The following is a 12,658-nucleotide window of genomic DNA, read 5'->3' as shown; positions in this document are numbered from 1 at the left end:
CTAACACCCAGAGCCCCGGGGGCGAGTACGCGTCCCCGTTCACCCTGAGCAGCCCACTTCTGCCTCTGCAGCCATTAATGCTGACCAGGAGCCTTTGGTGCCCATCGTGCCAGTCTGAGGGCCCTCTGGTGCTCCCGAGGGGAGTGAGGGGGGCCATGTACGGGCAGCCTCTGCCGGGGCCTTGAAGGCCTCCGGTTTCTCTCCAGGAAAGCCGCCTCAGGTCCAGAGACCCCCCCGAGCGGAGTCATCCATTCCCAACGCGGGAAGCTAGACGATCCCCGCGGTGTCCCCGGGGCTGCTGGAGCAGCGCCCGCCCAAGACGCGCGGCCTCTCAGCTCGGCCCTCCTTTCCTGGCCAAACCTCCCCGGCAGCCTTTGCCCGGCGCTGCGCTCCCTCTTCCGGACGGCCCTGGGGGCCCGCCAAAGCCGCCGGAACCGAGGCCTGGAGCCCCCGGTGCGCAGCAAGGAAGGCGGCCGCGGCCCTCTGAGGGAGCCCGGGAGAAGCGCGGCCTTCGCCACGACGCCCCGCCCTCCGCGCGCGCCTGCGCAGTCTCGACGTCGGGCAGGCCGCCGGGCTCGCGCCTTCCCTCCTCCCCCTCCCCCACGCCAGCATCCGGGTCTTTCCGCGCGGTGCAGCAGGTCGGTAGGCGGGAAATGGCGACCGGCCGCTGCTGGGGCTGCTGAGCGCGACCGAGACCCGACGGCAGCGGGAGGAGCGGCGGCGGCGCTGCTTTGTGCGAGCCGCGCGGCGGAGGTGGCCTGCCGAGCCTGGGCTGCCCTGCCGCCGCGGGGCCGGTCTCCGGCGGCGGGGAGGCGCCCGACCGCCCCACCTTCCCCTTGGCGCTTAACAGGTAACGGCCGCGGGAGGCGGCGGCCACGGCGGGCCCGGAGAGCGCTCCTTTCGCCCGGGGCTCCCGCGCAGGCCTTGCGCCCGCCCCCCTCACTCGCCCGCCCGCCTAGGCCGAGCTTCCCGCCGCGGCCGACCCTGTTGCTCTCCGCGGCGGCGGCGGCCGTCGCCGGGCCGGGCCGGGCGGAGGGGGCAACGCGTGCCGCCTGCGCCGCGGCCGGTGGGCTCCGGTGGGCGCTTAGCAACGGGGCCGGGCGGGAAGCGGCGCGCCAAGGTCATCGGCGCGCGCGGGGGTGGGGGGGCTCCTCCGGGCGACCCCACCGGAGGGTTCGCCTCCGCCGAGCCCCCCACCCACGGGCGGCCGGGGCATCACTCAGTACCGGGCAGCCGCCTTTGTTCCCCGCGGCGCAGCGCCCGGGAAGGCGGCGGACACAATGAGCCTGGAAGTCGGGGCGCCGGGCGGGGGGGGAGCTTCCTCTCGGTTCGGGCGGGCGGCGTGCCATCCCGGTAAGCGGGGTGCCCGAGACCCCCGGAGGTGGAGCCGGCGTGGAGTTTGCCTCCACGTAGTTCCAGAGCGGTGCCTCGGTTGTAGATTTCAGTTTTGTCATTTCCCTCAATACACCCTGTACCAGTGTTTCCCAACCGTGGCAACTTGAAAATATTTGGACTTCAACTCCCAGAATTCCCCAGCCAGCGAACGCTGGCTGGGGAATTCTGGGAGTTGAAGTCCAGATATCTTCAAGTTGCCAAGGTTGGGAAACACTGCCCTATAGGATAAAATTGAACGGGTCCAAAGACCGGCTACAAAAAACAGTGGAAGATCTGAAGCATCAACCTGATCAGGAAAGACTTCATGGACTCCATCTGTATCGTCTGGAGCAGTGTTTCCCAACCTTGGCCAGGGGGGATTCTGACAGTTGAAGTCCAGATATCTTCAAGTGGCCAAGTTAGGAAAACACTGGTCTGGAGGACAGAAGGGATAGGGGGGACATGATCGAAACATTTAAATATGTGAAAGGGTTCAATAAGGTTCAGGAGGGAAGTGTTTTTAATAGGAAAGGGAACACAAGAACAAGGGGGCCCAATCTGAGGTTAGTTGGGGAAAAGATCAGAAACAATTTGTGAAAATTATTAATTTCCTGAAAGAGCAGTAGATGCTTGGAACAAACTTCCAGCAGACGTGGTTGGTAAATCCACAGTCACTGAATTTAAACATGCCTGGGATAAACCTAAGATAAAATACAGGAATCGCAGACTAGATGGACCAGGAGGTCTTTTTCTGCCGTCAATCTTCTAGCTTTCTAGGTTTCTACGCACGAACGGACTATTTAAAATTTGATAGAATAGAAATGGGGAAGAAAAGACTGCTTCAGGCTTTGGGAAGACTTCGGTAGGCGAGGGGATGGGGAGGGGGTGAGTCAAAGTGTGTCTGGAGAATGAAGACAGCTGTGGAGGGAGAGTTGAGCTTTTAAGATTTCTAGGACTAAGGAAGCAACACTTTCCTTGGTGTATAAAGTACAGGACAGTTTAAAGACCCTTATAAGGTGGCTTCCAAATCCATTTGTTCATCAATTATTCTTTGCTTTTACTGGTCAACTAATTTAATCTCTCTTTTCCATTTCTCCACTAGTAAAATGGGAATAATTCATCACGAACTGCTGGTGCTGCAAGGGCTGATTACTTAATATTAATAAAGGGATTCAGAGATTAAAAAGGCCCTACAAGTAAGTTACTCGCGTTCATATTAGCCATTGAAGTCTAATAGTGATTTTTATTCATTCTATATTTAAAGAAATGGAGGGCCTCCCCCCCCTCGCTGTGAGGAATGTTGTTTTTGGGTGGGAGAAGAAGCAGCGCTCTGTGTTTTGCTTTTCCGGTTCAGCGTAAGCGTAATTTAAATGTTGCTCTAGTGACATGCATGCATTACGCCTTCTCCTGTGCTATTACTTAACGCTGCAAGGAACGTTTTTTTATAAATGTAGTCATCAGGGGTTTATGAATTTTCACTTGGCAAGGTAGCTGGCCATAATTGGCCATGAGTAAGCCTTCCTCACCACCATATCCTCTGCGGGTGCCAGATAACTGGGAATCTCTCAGTTTGCTCTGGGCATTAGAAGAGAGAGAGGCTGACTAAAGCTGTTGTAGTTTGTGCCTGCCGTCAAAATGAATAGGGAAAAAAAGCTTATGCTGCTGCTGCTGTTGCTGCTCGAGTAATGTCAGTGATCTCTGGAGTCTTAAGTCCAGGTTAGGCATGCCCTGGTATTGTATTGTATTGTATTTATTAGATTTGTATGCCACCCATCTCCGAAGACTCGGGGCGGCTAACAACAATATAAAAAGACAATGTAAACAAATCTAATATTAAAAACAATCTAAAAAACCCCAATTTAAAGAGCCACTCATACATACAAGCATACCATGTATAAATTCTATAAGCCTAGGGGGAAGGGAAAAAATTTCAATTCCCCCATGCCTGACGACAGAGGTGGGCTTTAAGGAGCTTGCGAAAGGCAAGGAGGGTGGGGGCAACTCTGATATCTGGGGGGGAGCTGGTTCCAGAGGGTCGGGGCCACCACAGAGAAGGCTCTTCTCCTGGGTCCCGCCAAACGACATTGCTTAGTCGATGGGACCCGGAGAAGGCCAACTCTGTTGGACCTAACCGGTCGCTGGGATTCGTGCGGCAGAAGGCGGTCCCGGAGATATTCTGCTCCGATGCCATGAAGGGCTTCCCAGTGGAAGGCACAGAAGGAAGGGAGTCCCCTCGGAAAGGGAAGTGAGGGAAGTTCATAATGAAGTCACCCAAAAGGAGTGATGGAGTCTGCAGGTTGCAGTGCAGAAATGTTGGATGTCCTAGTGGCCAAGGGATCCGAGGGTTGTAGGAGATATAGTGTCCCATCTTTTGAGGGCCCAGATGGGGGAAAGTTCCAGTAGGACATGAAAAAAAAAATTGGGTTTTCTTCCCCAATAAATAAAACTCAGGGGGAAAAAAATAAACTTGGAAAGTTGTGTTGTACTAGATAATTTAGCTCAATTTTATTGTTCTGACTGGCAGTGGCCCTCCAAAATTAAAATAGCAACTCTTTCCCATTAACTGCTATGAATTATTTTACTTGGCAATTAACTCCTAGATTTTTTTGCATGTGCCTCTGTCACAGTTTGGGTAAAAGAGGTGAGCAAGTCTTTGAGGAGGTCTATTGGTGATGGGGATTTATGCTTTGAGAGTATTGTGTGTTTCATTGCTGAGCACATGTAAAGGACAAGGGCACACTTTATTTGCTTTCTTACAAACAGTTGTGGCCTAGCTTTCTGTACCTTGAGGTACCCTGTACTCTTAGAGGCTTGGCTGCTGGACTGCATGCCAATTAGTTAAATTAATCAGGGTAATTGCTCTGATTCTTTAGATGTTTTCTTCTTGAAATAAAGCATTCTTAACTTTGAACCGGTGGATGGTTTTATTATTATTTTGAAGTGACTGGTTTCTGGTTTGTGAAATCTTATTCCAGTTCAGCTTTTTTAGTAATGTAGTCCATTAATGTGCTTGATCATGTCAAAAAATATTTATTTATTTATTTATTGGATTTGTATGCTGCCCCTCTACGGAGACTCGGGGCGGCTCACAGCAATAATAATAAGCGTACAATAATAATCCAATACTAAAAACGATTAAAAACCCATTAATATAAAAACCAAACATACATACAGACATACCATGCATAAAATTGTAAAGGCCTAGGGGGAAAGAGTATCTCAATTCCCCCATGCCTGGCGGCAGAGGTGGGTTTTAAGTAGCTTACGAAAGGCAAGGAGGGTGGGGGCAATTCTAATCTCTGGGGGGAGTTGGTTCCAGAGGGCTGGGGCCACCACAGAGAAGGCTCTTCCCCTGGGTCCCGCCAAGTGGCATTGTTTAGTTGACGGGACCCAGAGAAGACCCACTCTGTGGGACCTAACTGGTCGCTGGGATTCGTGCAGCAGAAGGCGGTCCCTGAGATAATCTGGTCCGGTGCCATGTAAAGTTGCTTTCTATTTTTTAAGAGAAATCTTTTTAAAAATATCAATATTTTTTTCTCTACAAATTATACAAAAGGCAAAGATAATATACAGGCAGTCCTCTGCTTACAACTATTTATTTATTGACCCATCAAAGTTATAAGAGCACTGAAAAAAAGTGACTTATGACCATTTCCGCACACTTATGACCGTTACAGTATCCCCACGGTCACATGATTAAAATTGGATGCTTGGCACTTGAGCAATATTTATGAGATTGCAATGTGTGGGCTCGTGTGGCTGACAAGCAAAGTCGTTGGGGAACCCAGATTCACTTAACAATTGTGTTACTTAACTGCAGTGATTAACTTAGCAATAAAGGTTGTAAAAAGGGGCACAATTCATTTAACAACCGTCTTGCTTAGCAACAGAAATATTGCTAACAAAAACATGAAGAAATATGCCATTTTGTTCTGTCGACTCTTGATTCTAATACCTAATTACCCCTTTGGCAGAAACAGCCTTAAATAGGCAGACCTATTGCTGGGAGAAAAAGACTTAAGAAAAAACCCATAAAGTTGTGGTTTATGGAGTTTGATGATTACCAAGAGTAAACAATGAACAAGAATGAAATTATGTAGCAGTCTATGGCAGATTTTACTCCACTAGCCTTAGCCGACTTTAGGGAGTGGTGCTCATCTCTGTTTCAAGGCCATTGAGGAAGTGCTATCTGAAGATTTTCCCATGGTCATGTGGCCAGCATGACATCACAGATCACCTGTTGCCTTCCCTCCGAAGTACAGTGTTCCCTCGATTTTCGCGGGGGATGCGTTCCGAGACCGCCCGCGAAAGTTGAATTTCCGCGAAGTAGAGATACGGAAGTAAATACACCATTTTTGGCTATGGACACTATCACAAGCCTTCCCTTAACACTTTAAACCCCTAAATTACCATTTCCCATTCCCTTAGCAACCATTTACTCACCATTATTACTGGTACTCACCATTGAATAAGACACTTAGTGATCCTGATATTTATAAACATAATTATTTATTAACAATAATTATTTTTTTTGTTATTTGCAAAAATTATTAGTTTGGCAATGACATATGACATCATCGGGTGGGAAAAACCGTGGTATAGGGGAAAAAACCGCGAAGTATTTTTTAATTAATATTTTTTTGAAAAACTGTGGTATAGGCTATTCGCGAAGTTCGAACCCGCGAAAATCGAGGGAACACTGTACACTATTTTTGGCTATGAACAGTATCCCAAGCCTTCCCTTAACACTTTAAACCCCTAAATTGCAATTTCCCATTCCCTTAGCAACCATTTAGATTATTACTCACCATGTTTATTTATTAATGTTTATTAAAAAAAATATTTATTAAAGGCAGACGAAAGTGTGGCGATGACATATGACGTCATCGGGCGGGAAAAACCGTGGTATAGGGAAAAAACCCGCAAAGTATTTTTTAATTAATATTTTTGAAAAACCGTGGTATAGACTTTTCGCGAAGTTTGAACCTGCGAAAATCGAGGGAACACTATACTACCTATTTATCCACTTGCATTTGCATGCTTTCAACCTGCTAGCCTGGCAGGAGGTGGAGTGAGGACGGGAGTTCACTCTCGCTTGGAACTTGGCTCTTGAACCTGGGCTGTTGACTTTCCAGCCAACAAGCCTAGCATATTAACCTCATGCTGCCCAGGTAATCTTAGAGAAGGTAAAATATTAATGTAACTGCTCTTACGGGGCAAAAAAGCCCACTCCTAGAAACATAGAAACATAGAAGACTGACGGCAGAAAAAGACCTCATGGTCCATCTAGTCTGCCCTTATACTATTTCCTGTGTTTTATCTTAGGATGGATCTATGTTTATCCCAGGCATGTTTAAATTCAGTTACTGTGGATTTACCAACCACATCTGCTGGAAGTTTGTTCCAAGGATCTACTACTCTTTCAGTGAAATAATATTTTCTCACGTTGCTTTTGATCTTTCCCCCAACTAACTTCAGATTGTGTCCCCTTGTTCTTGTGTTCACTTTCCTATTAAAAACACTTCCCTCCTGAACCTTATTTAACCCTTTAACATATTTAAATGTTTCGATCATGTCCCCCCTTTTCCTTCTGTCCTCCAGACTATACAGATTGAGTTCATGAAGTATTTCCTGATACGTTGTATGCTTAAGACCTTCCACCATTCTTGTATCCCGTCTTTGGACCCGTTCAATTTTGTCAATATCTTTTTGTAGGTGAGGTCTCCTGAACTGAACACAGTATTCCAAATGAGTTTTAGTTCAGAGAAGATAATCATAATTGAATCTATGAGTTTTAAAGATATGATAGAATTGTTTTTCTAAAACTTAAGCAGTTTAACTGCTGGATTGCCTGCTTCTTGTTTTTCTCTTTTCTCTCCCCACCTCAAATCTTGTGCTATCTCTTCTGAATTTGAACAGCAGCTATCTGGATATTCTTTCTCCATGGAAATGAAGGTCTTGGCATATTCGGGTTTCTTTTCTTGTAAGTTTCAGAGATTTCTGGCGACGTTTCGACAAGGTCCCTCTCATCGTCTTCAGGCTGGTGCTTTTGTCCTTGTGCTAGGGCAAACACGAAATATATATATCACCCTAGCACAAGGACAGAAGCACCAGCCTGAAGATGACGAGTGGGATCTCGCCAAAATGTCACCAGAAATCTCTGAAACTTACACAGGAAGAAACCCGAATATGCCAAGACCTTCATACCTGTACCCGTGAAAATCTATGAAAACAAATGTATATATATATTTGTAATACCTATAATAACCCTGTGAAATATTGGCTCATCCTTTGAGAGAAAGGAGGTGCAGTCTGGTGTGATTAGAACAAATATTAAATTTTAAGTGGACCATATGTTTTTACCCCAATGCTGGACAGTCCCATAGATCAGTGTTTTTCAACCAGTGTGCCGCGGCACACTAGTGTGCCGTGGGACATGGTCAAGTGTGCCGCGAAGCTCAGAGAGAGAGAGAGAGAGAGAGAAAGAAAGAGAGAGAAAGAAAGCAAGAGAGAGAAAGAGAGAGAGAAAGAGAACAAGAGAGAGAGAAAGAAAGCAAGAGAGAAAGAAAGAGAACAAGAGAAAGAAAGCAAGAGAGAGAGAGAAAGAGAGGGAGGGAAGGAGAGAGAGAGAAAGACATAGAGGGAGGGAGAGAGGAAGAGAGCAAAAAAGAGAGGAAGGAAGGAAGAGAAAGAAAGGAGTGGAGAGAGAGAAATAAAGAGGAAGGAAGGGAGAGAAAGAAAGAGGGAGAGAGAAATAGAGCGAAAGGGAGGAGGAGAGAGAATTTTTTTGTCCAAACTCTCCCCCCCCCCGCCCCACTCAATGTGCCCCAGGGTTTCGTAAATGTAAAAAATGTGCCGCGGCTCAAAAAAAGGTTGAAAATCACTGCCATAGATCACCTATGAGAAGTATACGTCATAAATAGAAAAATAAATGCGGAGGCGAACAAACTTCAGATAAATGGTCAGATAAACTTCAGATAAATACTAGATAAATGGTCAAAGCAATGGAAACTGCAGTTTAATGTTTCCAAATGTAAAATAATGCCCTTGGGGAAAAGGAATCCTCAATCTGAGTATTGCATTGGCAGTTCTGTGTTAGCAAAAACTTCAGAAGAGAAGGATTTAGGGGTAGTCATTTCTGACAGTCTCAAAATGGGTGAGCAGTGTGGTCGGGCAGTAGGAAAAGCAAGTAGGATGCTTGGCTGCATAGCTAGAGGTATAACAAGCAGGAAGAGGGAGATTGTGATCCCCTTATATAGAGCGCTGGTGAGACCACATTTGGAATACTGTGTTCAGTTCTGGAGACCTCACCTACAAAAAGATATGGGTCCAAAGACGGGCTACAAGAATGGTGGAAGGTCTTAAGCATAAAACGTATCACGAAAGACTTAATGAACTCAATCTGCATAGTCTGGAGGACAGAAGGAAAAGGGGGGACATGATCGAAACATTTAAATATGTTAAAGGGTTAAATAAGGTTCAGGAGGGAAGTGTTTTTAATAGGAAAGTGAACACAAGAACAAGGGGACACAATCTGAAGTTTGTTGTGGGAAAGATCAAAAGCAATGTGAGAAAATATTATTTGACTGAAAGAGTAGTAGATCCTTGGAACAAACTTCCAGCAGACGTGGTTGGTAAATCCACAGTAACTGAATTTAAACATGCCTGGGATAAACATATATCCACCCTAAGATAAAACACAGGAAATGGTATAAGGGCAGACTAGATGGACCATGAGGTCTTTTTCTGCTGTCAGTCTTCTATGTTTCTATGTTTTCTATGTTTCAAAACTAAGTCAAAATTCCCTCACTTAAACAGAGAAACAGAATGACCCTCTGCAGCCAAAAAGGCCCTGGGAGTGGGAATGACTTCTGACTTCCTGCCTCCTTTCCTGTTGACTGCTTGTGGGAAGCTGGCAGGGAGTTTTACAAATCAGGATCTTCAGATGGGTCAAAATTAAGCTGGATAGCTTAGGATCACTTGGAAAAAACGATAAGCCAAAGAACTGTTAAAATAATGAAACCATGTTCAGTAGAAACAAATTCTACAAAAGCGACAGCAAAGGGGAGGACAATCCGAGGTAAGTGGAAGCATCGCCCCTTTGACTGCCCAGGTGGGGAGGCTAGTGCCCCATTGGGGGGCAGGGGTCTTCACGGCCCTGGTAGACTCAGGAGTCACCCATTCCTTGGTTTGCCTGCAAACTGTGGAAAAGATGGGACTGAGATTTTAAAAATTGAGGCAACCTAAGAAGTTTTAAAAAAGTAAATGGCTCCATTATGTCCATCCACAGCTCACATTAGAGAAACACCTTTCAGCTGTGGCGAGGGGGGCATTTGCCCAGGTTCGCCTGGTGCACCTGTTGCGGCCCTATTTGGACCGGGAGTCACTGCTCACAGTCACTCATGCCCTCATCACCTCGATGTTCGACTACTGTAATGCTCTCTACATGAGGCTACCTTTGAAAAAGTGTTTGGAAACTTCAGATCGTGCAGAATGCACCTGCGAGAGCAATCATGGACTTTTCCAAATATGCCCATGTTACACCAACACTCCGCAGTCTGCATTGGCTGCCGATCAATTTCCGGTCACAATTCAAAGTGTTGGTTATGACCTATAAAACCCTTCATGGCACTGGACCACATTATCTCAGGGACCGCCTTCTGCCGCATGAATCCCAGCGACCAAGTTAGGTCCCACAGAGTTGGCCTTCTCCGAGTCCCGTCAACTAAACAATGTTGTTTTGCGGGATCCAGGGGAAGAGCCTTCTCTGTGGCGGCCCCGGCCCTCTGGAACCAGCTCCCCCCAGAGATCAGAATTGTCCCCACCCTCCTTGCCTTTCGTAAGCTTCTTAAAACCCACCTCTGCCATCAGGCATGGGGGAACTGAGATATTCCTTCCCCCTAGGCCTTTACAATTTATGCATGGTATGTTTGTGTGTATGTTTGGTTTTATAATAAGGGTTTTTAGTTGGTTTTAGTATTGGATTGTTACATGCTGTTTTTATCATTGTTGTTAGCCGCCCCGAGTCTACGGAGAGGGGCGGCATACAAATCCAATAAATAATAATAATAATAATCATCATCATCATCTAGCTCCCACTTGCAGAAGCCGCCCCCCGGCTATTGCCCACCGCCCCCGCCGCTATTGGCACCCTCCCGCGGGAGGCCGGCAAAGGTTGCTTTGAAAGTTGGCCCCCTCGAGCCCATGGCTTCTCGTCGCTAATGGCGGCGGCGGGCAATAGCCGGGGGAGGGGCGGCTTTTGCAAGTGGGAGCTCCAGGGCTGAGGCTTCCAGTTGTGGCTGTCCCCGCCCGCCCGATCCGTCCTTCTCTCCGGCTCCTCCCACAGCGGTGGCTGCAGCGGCGCTGGCGATCCGGCCGCTAGCCGCTCCGAGCGCTGTGGGAACGACCACCCCTCTCACAGTCCCATCCCGGGCTGTCAGTAAAGGGGGTGCTTCCCATCCCCCTGCCAGCTTGCTCAGAACATTCAAACTAAGGAAAACCTTCGCCGGCCTCCACAGAGAAGAAAGGAAGAGAGAGAACAAGAGCAACAGAGAGAGAGAGAGAAAGAACAAGAGAGAGAGAACAAGAGAGAGAGAGAGAGAGAAAAGAGAACGAGAGAGCAACAGAGAGAGAGAGAACGAGAGAAAGCATGAGAGAGAGAGAAAATAAGAGAGAGAATGAGAGAGAGAAAGAACAAGAGGGAGAAAGAACCAGAGAGAGAACAAGAGAGAGAAAGAAAATTAGAGAGAGAACGAGAGAGAGAGAGAGAGAGAAGGAAAGCAAGAGAGAAAAAGAGATAGCAAGAGAGAGAGAAAGCAAGAGAGACAGATAGGAAGAGGAAAGGAGAGAGAGAGAAATGAGAACAAAAAGGGGAGAAAAAAGGAGAAATGAGAAAATGATTGAGGCAGAGAATGAGAGGAGAGAGAAACAAAAGAGAGAGAGAGAGGTGATGCTTGAAGCATATGGTAAAAAGTACCCAAATAATAAGAAACCACCCCCCCCAGCCCACACCTGTTTTCGAAAAGAATAAAAGAGAAAAAAACCCCAGCCCTCAACTGGTTTTGGAAATGGTTCGAGTGTGTATGCACACACACACATAAGGGAGGGGGAGAGACAGGGATGGAAAAAGAGGAGAAGTGAGAGGGAGAAGGAATGAGAGAGAAAAGGGGGAAAGACAGGAGAAGTACCCAGAAATGAGACAGTGGTATAAATTTGAGGATGATTGATGATTGACTGTATTTATAAGAGGATGTTACATGGGATTGTATATATGAAGGGGTTATGTATGTATGTATGTATGTATGTATGTATGAATGTATGTATGTATGTATGTATGTATGTATGTATGTATGTATGAATGTATGTATGTATTTATCTATTTATTAATTAGATTTGTGCCATTTTGGTTGGTGGTGTGCCCCAGGATTTTGTAAATGTAAAAAATGTGCCGCGGCTCAAAAAAGGTTGAAAATCACTGACCTAGACGAGGGAATAGAGGGGGAACTAACCAAATTTGCAGACGACACCAATTTTTGAGAGTTTTCTACATGAACAGTGGTGGGAACTAGCTATGTCTAAATCTAGTGAAGAAAGGACTAGGGGGTGACATGATAGCAGTGACCCAATGTTTGAGGGGTTGTCGCAGATAGGAGTGGGTCAACTTATTCTCCAAAACACCTAACAAGAAAGGATGGAAGTTTATCAAGAGATCCAATGTAGAACTAAGGGGAAATTTCCTGGCAGTGAGAACAATTAACCAATAGAACAACTTGACTTCAGAATTTGTGGGTAGTCCATCGCTGCAGGTTTTTAGGAAGAGACTAGACAGCCATTAGTCCAAAATGGTATAAGGTCCTTTGCTTCACCTTTGGATGATGATGATGATGATGATTATTATTATTATTTATTAGATTTGTATGCCGCCCCTTTCCGTAGACTCGGGGCGTAGACTCGGCCTCCATGATCCCTTCCATTATTCTGTAATTGTATACTATTGAGTACAGTGATCCCCCGATTATCGCGAGGGTTCCGTTCCAAGACCCCTCGCAATAATCGATTTTTCGGGATGTAGTGGTGCGGAAGTAAAAACACCATCTGCGCATGCGCGCCCCTTTTTCCATGGCCGCACATGCGCAGATGGTGGAGTTTGCGTGTGGGCGGCGGGGAAGACCCAGGGAAGGTTCCTTCGGCCGCCCAATAGCTGATCTGCTCCGCAGCGCGGCAGCAGCGAGGAGCCGAAGATGGGGTTTCCCCGTTGCCCAGGCTACGGGGAAACCCCATCTTC

At 47.0% G+C, this 12,658-nt stretch overlaps 1 protein-coding gene across 1 annotated transcript in view; it reads left to right on the top strand.

The window, feature by feature from the left end:
- Positions 1-614: 614 nt before the first annotated feature.
- The window catches only part of CTDSPL2 (CTD small phosphatase like 2), a 50,262-nt gene continuing 38,218 nt past the window's right edge, over positions 615-12,658 (top strand). Inside the window, exons 1-2 of the mRNA XM_070763028.1 lie at positions 615-638; positions 2,477-2,570. The gene's annotated coding sequence lies outside the window, so the exon portion shown is untranslated. The remainder of the gene's footprint in view (positions 639-2,476; positions 2,571-12,658) is intronic.

The sequence above is a fragment of the Erythrolamprus reginae genome, chromosome 10 (assembly GCF_031021105.1).
Source record: "Erythrolamprus reginae isolate rEryReg1 chromosome 10, rEryReg1.hap1, whole genome shotgun sequence".
In the NCBI taxonomy this organism is placed as follows: Eukaryota; Metazoa; Chordata; class Lepidosauria; order Squamata; family Dipsadidae; genus Erythrolamprus; species Erythrolamprus reginae.
Note: the sequence above shows the minus strand (reverse complement) of the source record. Positions and strands in the feature narration are given on the sequence as shown.